At 38.5% G+C, this 7,495-nt stretch overlaps 1 non-coding gene across 1 annotated transcript; it reads left to right on the top strand.

The window, feature by feature from the left end:
* Positions 1-2,729: 2,729 nt before the first annotated feature.
* Positions 2,730-2,836, top strand: LOC145077484 (small nucleolar RNA R71). The gene has a single exon (XR_013693227.1). It is a non-coding gene; the product is annotated as a small nucleolar RNA R71 (small nucleolar RNA).
* Positions 2,837-7,495: the final 4,659 nt, after the last annotated feature.

The following is a 7,495-nucleotide window of genomic DNA, read 5'->3' as shown; positions in this document are numbered from 1 at the left end:
ACCAAAAACAACACTTGGGGTTTGTTCCTATTGCCATTCAAGGGACATGCAACCTAAAATTAACAGCTAATTTCATGAATCTCATTATCCACATAAACCCTAACCATGAAAATGTAAAATTGTAAGCAATAACTACAATTAATGGATAGAACACATACCAAATGGAGTTGAATGACAAGAAATTGCAAGGAATTTCGAAGCAAATTAAGAAATTGGCTATGGGGACCTTGTTCCCGTTCGTGCGGCAGTAGTAAATGGGGAATGGGGAATGTGCGGTCAAAGGGTTTTAAAGAAATGCCCCCCCCCCCTGTGAATTTTTAAATGCCACATCGTGGCTTCCTATGCCACGTCGTGGAGTTTGTAAAGTTATGATCTTTTAAAAAAAACAAATTTTTTTTCTTTTTTCATCTGATCCCCGTAGTTACTCTTCAACCACGACGTGGCACTATCATACCACGACGTGGCATATGCCTGATCGTAAAAATCGAGTAAAATCACACATTTTAACAAACTACTTTGCATTTTATTTCTTAATTAAAGCTCCCCACAGCTAATTCTTACTAAGTATCAGTTATTAGACGATGAGTTGATATCTTTCCTAATTAAAAACTCAAAAATTAAAAGAAAAGAAAATGCAAACCAAGCTCGGGTTGCCTCCCAAGAAGCGCTTCTTTTTCTTGGAGTCTTGAGTTGGACTCCGTGCCTCCTATGTTGAATCCTCCGAGGAGTCCATCATCAGCTGGACCTTTTGTTCCTTAAAACGCCTCTTGTAAGCTTGGGCTCGTCTTTTGTACACCTTTTTTGAATTCTCTTTTTTAGCTTTGATCTCTTCTTCAAGCTTGCGTTTTGTCCCTTGAGTCTTTAATTTTTCTTCACTCTTCATCTCCATACCACTTGTCTCTTCCTTGACCATTTGCCTTGTCACCCTTGAAGTAACATCTTCTTCATCACTTGTCATCCCCTCATCTTCTTTACTCACGCAAGAAGGTGGACTCTTGTAAGCTGTGACTTCAACCAAATATGGAACAGATGCTCTTGGTTTTGTTCTTTTGACTTGATGAACTGCCTTGATCTCTTCTTCCATAAGCTTTTCCAGTTCTTCTAGTTCATTGTCTTCATTAATTATGAACACCTCTTCTTCAACATGATCCTCTTGGAAGTCATCTTGTATTCCAAAAACTTCTTGTTCATCTCCAACCCTCAAAGTGAGTTTAGACTCACGAATATCAACAAGAGCTCCAATAGTGTTAAGCAATGTACGACCAAGGATAATTGGGACATCAGGGTCTTCCTTCATATCCAACACTACAAAATCTATTGGAAAAACAAATTTTCCAATTTTCACCAAAATATCCTCCACTATGCCTCGGGGTTGTGTCACTGAACGGTTCGCCATGTGAATCGTCATTTTTGTAGCCTTCATCTTTTGAATTTCCAATTTTTGATAAAATGAAAAAGGCATCAAATTAATGCTAGCCCCCGAATCGGCTAAAGCATTAACCTTCATTTTATTACCAAACTCACATGGAAGAGTGAGGCGTCCAGGATCCCCCATCTTCTCTGGTGTCTCTCCCAACACGGCTTTTGAGCTTTGTTCACTTAGAACCACCTTAGACTGCTTCTTTAATTGCTTTCGAGTGTCTATCAAATCTTGCAGTAATTTCTGATGCTCGGGAATTTTGGATAAGGACTCGAAAAAGGGACTATTAATTGGGATCCCCTTCACATGCTTGACAAACTCTATATGCTCTTTCTCCAGTAGACTAAGTGCAGCTCGGGAAGGAAATGGCAAAGGCGGCTGATAAACCGGAACGGGTTCAAAGACTTTTTGATCAGACATGAGCCACGTCGTGGCCAGAGGAATGCCACGTCGTGGTGAAGCTGTTTCAGCAACCCTTTCACTTTCGAACTTTGGCTTCTTTGATTTTGGATCAGGCTGCTGTGGTTCTTCTTCCAATGCCTCCGGGAACTCAGAGATTGCTTCTTCTTCAGTATCGATGGCCATTACATGAGATTGGGTCTTTACTTCGGGATTCTTCAGGGATAATTTTTCATGAATTAGAGTGGCTATTTGACCAAACTGTACTTCAAGGTTATGGATGGAGGCTTGCTGATTCTTTATTAAAGTTTGTTGTTCCATAATAGCAGAATCAGTGGCATCGTGTCTCTTTTCCGAAGCTTCCATAAACTTCATCAATATGGTCTCTAGATCGGGTTTCTTCTCAGCTGGTGGCTGCTCCTTTTGATAAAAGCCTCGACCTGTCTATTTATACCTCTCTTCTTTTTGCTTCTTATACTCTTCATATGGCAGCCACTCCTTCTTCGGTTTCCTCCAGTCCTCATCAAACTTATCCCCACTCGAGTAGCACACTTGAGCTTTTCTGTTCCCAAACTCATCTAAATTGCAGTCCTTTGTCAAGTGTGGACCACTACATCTCTCACAACCCACTCTTATGGCATGTATTGACTGGTCCATTTGTGTTATCCTTCGATCCAAATTATTCAGCATGGCCATTACAACTGCTATTTCTTCAGTTTGGGCCCCTCCACCGCCTTTGATTTCATCTTGCCTAGGGTTGTGGTATTCGCGAGAGTTCTTCGTGAATTCTTCAATCAGCTCCTTGACCTCCCTTGGATTTTTCTTTTTCAATGGTCCTTGAGAGTGAAGGAGTTGTCTCGTCATTACGTTGACCCCATCATAGAAGATTCACATCTCTTGTTGCACATTTAGATCATGCTGAGGGCAATTTCTGAGTAAGCCCTTGTACCGCTCCCATGCTTCGTATAATGACTCCCCCGGCTGTTGCTCAAAGTTGGCTATTTCCTTGTAGAGTTTGGCTATCTTGGATGGCGGGCAAAACTGATCCAGGAATTGCTCACGCATTTGAGCCCAAGTGGTAATTGTACCCGGTGGAAGTGATTTTAACCACTCCTTAGCAGCTCCTTTGAAAGTGATGGGAAGCATCCTAAGCAAGACGGTGTTTCTGCTGACATTTGGGACATTGAAGTAATCCGCAATGTCGTTGACTTCATCTAGATGCTTAAAAGCATCCTCATGATCTTTCCCAGAGAATGGGATATCCTTCAGTGCAGTCAAGATGTGCCCCTTCAACTCAAATGTGGCAGTGGCAGGTATTGCGGGTTGGACTAAACCAAGACCCACATCTTCTGGGATCCGCTTCTTGTAGGCTCCCATGGACATCTCTTCAATTGCTGCCATCTCGTTCCTTGGCTCATTCTCGGGTTCGCTCGTATGTTCTTCAAATTCTGGCTCGGTATCATATTCGGACTCGGTTTGGACGGGTGTTTGATCCAAGTACTCAAAATTGCTCTTGTGCCTCGCGGATGAACTCGACTCTCCTGTCTTCTTTCCCGACTTCCTTGAAAAAGCTGACTTGATTTCTTGTAAGGGCGTCTTTTTCTTGTGAATTGCAGACTTAGGATCTTCAAGTTGTGGCACCAAGGGTGTGTTTGAGCCTCTGGTCATGAACTCCTGCAAATAAACTAAATAAACGAGGTAAAACTGAACTAAAATAGAAAGACTAACTAACAACTAAAAATCTAGTGTTCTAGATGTCCACGTCGTGGCACGTATCTGGCCACGTCGTGGACTCTGTGACTAAAAGAAAAATTAACTTTGCTGAAAAATTAACCTTTTTTTTGGGTTTTACTCCATAAGAAGGATTGATTAATTTAATGCAAATAAATAAGCTAAAAACTAGTTCGTTCCCCGGCAACGGCGCCAAAAACTTGATGTGCACAAAAGTACCCACTAATTTTAATATTTATAACCTAGCAAACTTAAACTAACTATGCACTTATAGGTAGTGTACCTAGTCAGATTACAGTATAGTTTGGGTAAGTCGGGTGCGATCACAGGGAACGGTTTTACTGATTAATTTACTTACCATTAAATTAACCTAATTATTAACAAGTTTAAAAGGGGTTTTATCTGATTTTACAAGATCAGACGAACTTAAATCAAATTCAATAAGTAAAAACACACTCTTGTTTAGATTGAATCCACTTCTTTCTTATGGCTAGCTAATGATTATGGATTATCAAGTTGGTTTTAGTTGTATTAGTAATTTAGTTCTAACTTTACCAATAATTAACTAATTCATGTCAAACCATGTATGTTCACACACAATTAAACACAGAACTAATTATGAATGTAAATATGCTATGTAAGATTTGTTATATAAACGCAATTATAGTCACAAAACACGTTCTCTAACACAGCTAAGCTTATTTACTCTCATTACTAACTTAGATTGGTCAATCCTAGCTCTAACAATTCAATGTTCACTAAATCATTAGGTAAACAAGTTCATGCAGTTAATGGTCACTAAGCTACACAGAACATGCAATCAAGCAATTAGAGAAATAAACATAAGCATGCTAGGTTATACAAATCAAACACAAGCAATTTTTACCAACTAAATAAATCCATAAAAATTGAGCTATTCATAAGTTGGAAGCTTCATCTAGCTAAACAAGAGTAGCTAGATTCAGCAGCTCATCATAGAAGCTAACAAACTAACACAAATTGAAGTAATAGAAAACATGTTCTTAATTAACTAAAATATAGACCTTTACTCTTTTTGGTGTTGAAAACCTTTTTCCAGAACCTTTCTTCCGCTCAAAATCGCCTTCTGGAACTCCTTTCTTCAGCCAAAAAGTTGCCTCCTTCGTAATGATCAAGAATGTTTAAATAGCCTCCAAAATCTCGCGCCACGTCGTGGCTATCCAGGCCACGTCGTGGGCTCCAAGTTATCCGTACCGGGCAAGGATTCCTCCATAACGCGATCTTTATCTTCTAGAATTCTCATGCCACATTGCGGCTGACTTTACCACGTCGTGGGTTTAGTAATTTTCGTGGATTTATTCATCTCTTGTCTTCCAAGTCTCCCATGTGCTACATATTGTCACTTTTAGTCCCTCTCTTCGAAAATCCTTTTAGTTGACTGAAAATAACAATTTAAAGTCATAAGTACCATTATTCTAAACATATTATCAACTTATTAATAAAAATGTACTTAAATATTGCCTAAATATATGTATAAATATGGCAATATCAATAATGCATACAAATAATAATGGGTATGTCTCACCCTAACATGTCTATTTTAACCGACGTGCTTATTTTTGCTGAATGGGTATGTTTAAACCCAACAGGTCTATTTCAACCAACAAGCCAATTTCAATTGAATGGGTATGTTTCAACCCAATAGCTCTATTATAGCCAACATGCCTACTTCAGCCGAATAGGTATGTTTCAACCCAATAGGTCTATTTCCACCGATATAGCAGGTAAGAAGATAATATATGTGACAGCCCGAAATTTTCATTCGTACAGACCCTACAGTCAAGCACTCCAAATAAAAGTCAAATACGATTCTACTAATTTTTAGCCAGTTTAAAGTCCGTTTTGGGTGTTTTATTAATAATTCTTCAAAGAAATGAATAAAAGGAAGTACTTTCTAGGGTCTTGGAGTAACAATCACACCTTTAACACCCTAATATGGAGTTCACGGCCAGACTTTTGGAGTTTGGGTCGTAAAATCCCTTTTGGCCGTAAACTCATGCTTAAGGCATGAGTTTACTCTTCATTCCTTCATTTCTCACCTTTCTAACTCAAGAACTTCCAACTTCTCTCTCAAGTATCATCACACTCATGTTCCAATATTCCAAGAATGTAAGTGTTTTCCTTCTTGTTTAGTTGATCTCCTCCTTAATCTAGTGATCTTACATGATTTCATCCATGAAATCATTCCATTTGTTTAGATCTTCAAGCATTCTTCATTTCACCAAGAACACACACTAGTGTTCTTGGGCCGTGAACTCCCTTTCAAGCTCCTTTATTGTAAGTATTCTTACCCTGGTGTGTTATAAGGCTTGTTTCACTTCTCATTCAACTAGAAAACACAAAGAAACACAAGATCAAAGGTGTTTACGGCCAAGGCATGTTCTTGGGCCGTAAACCCTAATATATGGGGCAAAGTGAGCCCTAGTCCCTCCCTTAGCCTTGGATACTAGCATAGATCACTTCCTTAAAGTTTTTAGGACCTTAAGCATCAAAAAGACCAAGAATACATAGAGTTTACAGCCGTAAAGCCATGAGGAATGGTCCATGGGCCGTAAACTCTATAAAGGGGTGAAATTGTGCCACCATGACTTCCTAAGCTTAGACTTGAAGTAAGGATACTTCTTTATGACTTATAAGACCTCAAAACACAAAATGGTACTTAATACCATGAGTTTACGGCCGTAAACTCATGGGGAAATGACCATGGGCCGTAAACTCATGAGTTGTTACCATTTGGACCATAAACTCCTTTGAGAAGCCTTACACCCCTTAGATGCAGCCCTAATGTATGACTAGCACCTGAATCAAAGTGTTATCCATGTTTTAGGGTGTCTTTATTTGATTAATTAGTTGTTAATTGACTAATTGGACACATATATGTGTCCGTATATGTTAAATAGGATCTGTGTGCGTGCTCAAGTCTTCACTTGACACTTAGCATCTTATACCATCCGTTCATCCAAACCACTCACTACAGGTGAGTTCGTACCCCTTAATCAACCTTTAATATGTTTTTAAACGCTTTTATGGGGGGGGACACGACTTGAATTATACTAGTTATTGTATCAATTACATGTGATTAATAACTAGTACACAAATGGATTTACTACACTTTAAACTGTCTTGTCAACAAAACTACTTCAAAATGATTTCCAAACACTTTTACATGTTAAACTCTTTATAAAACTTAGTTTAGTTTCCAAATATTTACTTTCAAAACTCTTTAAACTTATATACTGTCAAATCATGTCTAATACATATATAGTTATATAAGTAAGGTTTGAAGGACTTAGGACTGATAATACGCTCTATTTCATGTTCCTTGTTTGGTTGTGGACTTGGAGTCCCCTATTGTTTGTCCGAGTGTCGTTTGATCCTTAGTTATATATCATGTGTATATGTATAGACATAAAAGCTTTCTGACTTATTTCAATACACACATTTATACAAACAATCTTTCTAGTAAACTATAATAGGTATAGTTTAGGGATATACTACTTACTACTTCTAGTACAATGTAACATTCAAAGAGTCAGTTCATACATGAGTCAATACATACTATAAAAACAATACATTACACTATACAACTGAACACACTATAATGAGAGTCATAGAGAACATACTACCCACTAGACAGAGAGAACATACACTAATACATACTATTCATACACACTATATACTACACTAAAGAACTCACTATGATGAGGATCAGGAAAGACATACACTACACTATTACATACACTACATACACACTATGCAATAAATTTGAGGCACTACCTCAGGGCATGGCATCTCGGTCATGGCTCGTCTTGTATCCAGAGTCTCCTGAAGGGAGAGCGTGAATTCGTGTATAGATCTATACTGGACTGACCGTCCTACACCTTGCTACTAGTTACAGTGGGACCT

Source organism: Lactuca serriola, chromosome 9, assembly GCF_051521515.1.
Source record: "Lactuca serriola cultivar US96UC23 chromosome 9, Lser_US96UC23_V15, whole genome shotgun sequence".
Taxonomy (NCBI): domain Eukaryota; kingdom Viridiplantae; phylum Streptophyta; class Magnoliopsida; order Asterales; family Asteraceae; genus Lactuca; species Lactuca serriola.
This window is presented reverse-complemented; position numbering and strand designations above follow the sequence as displayed.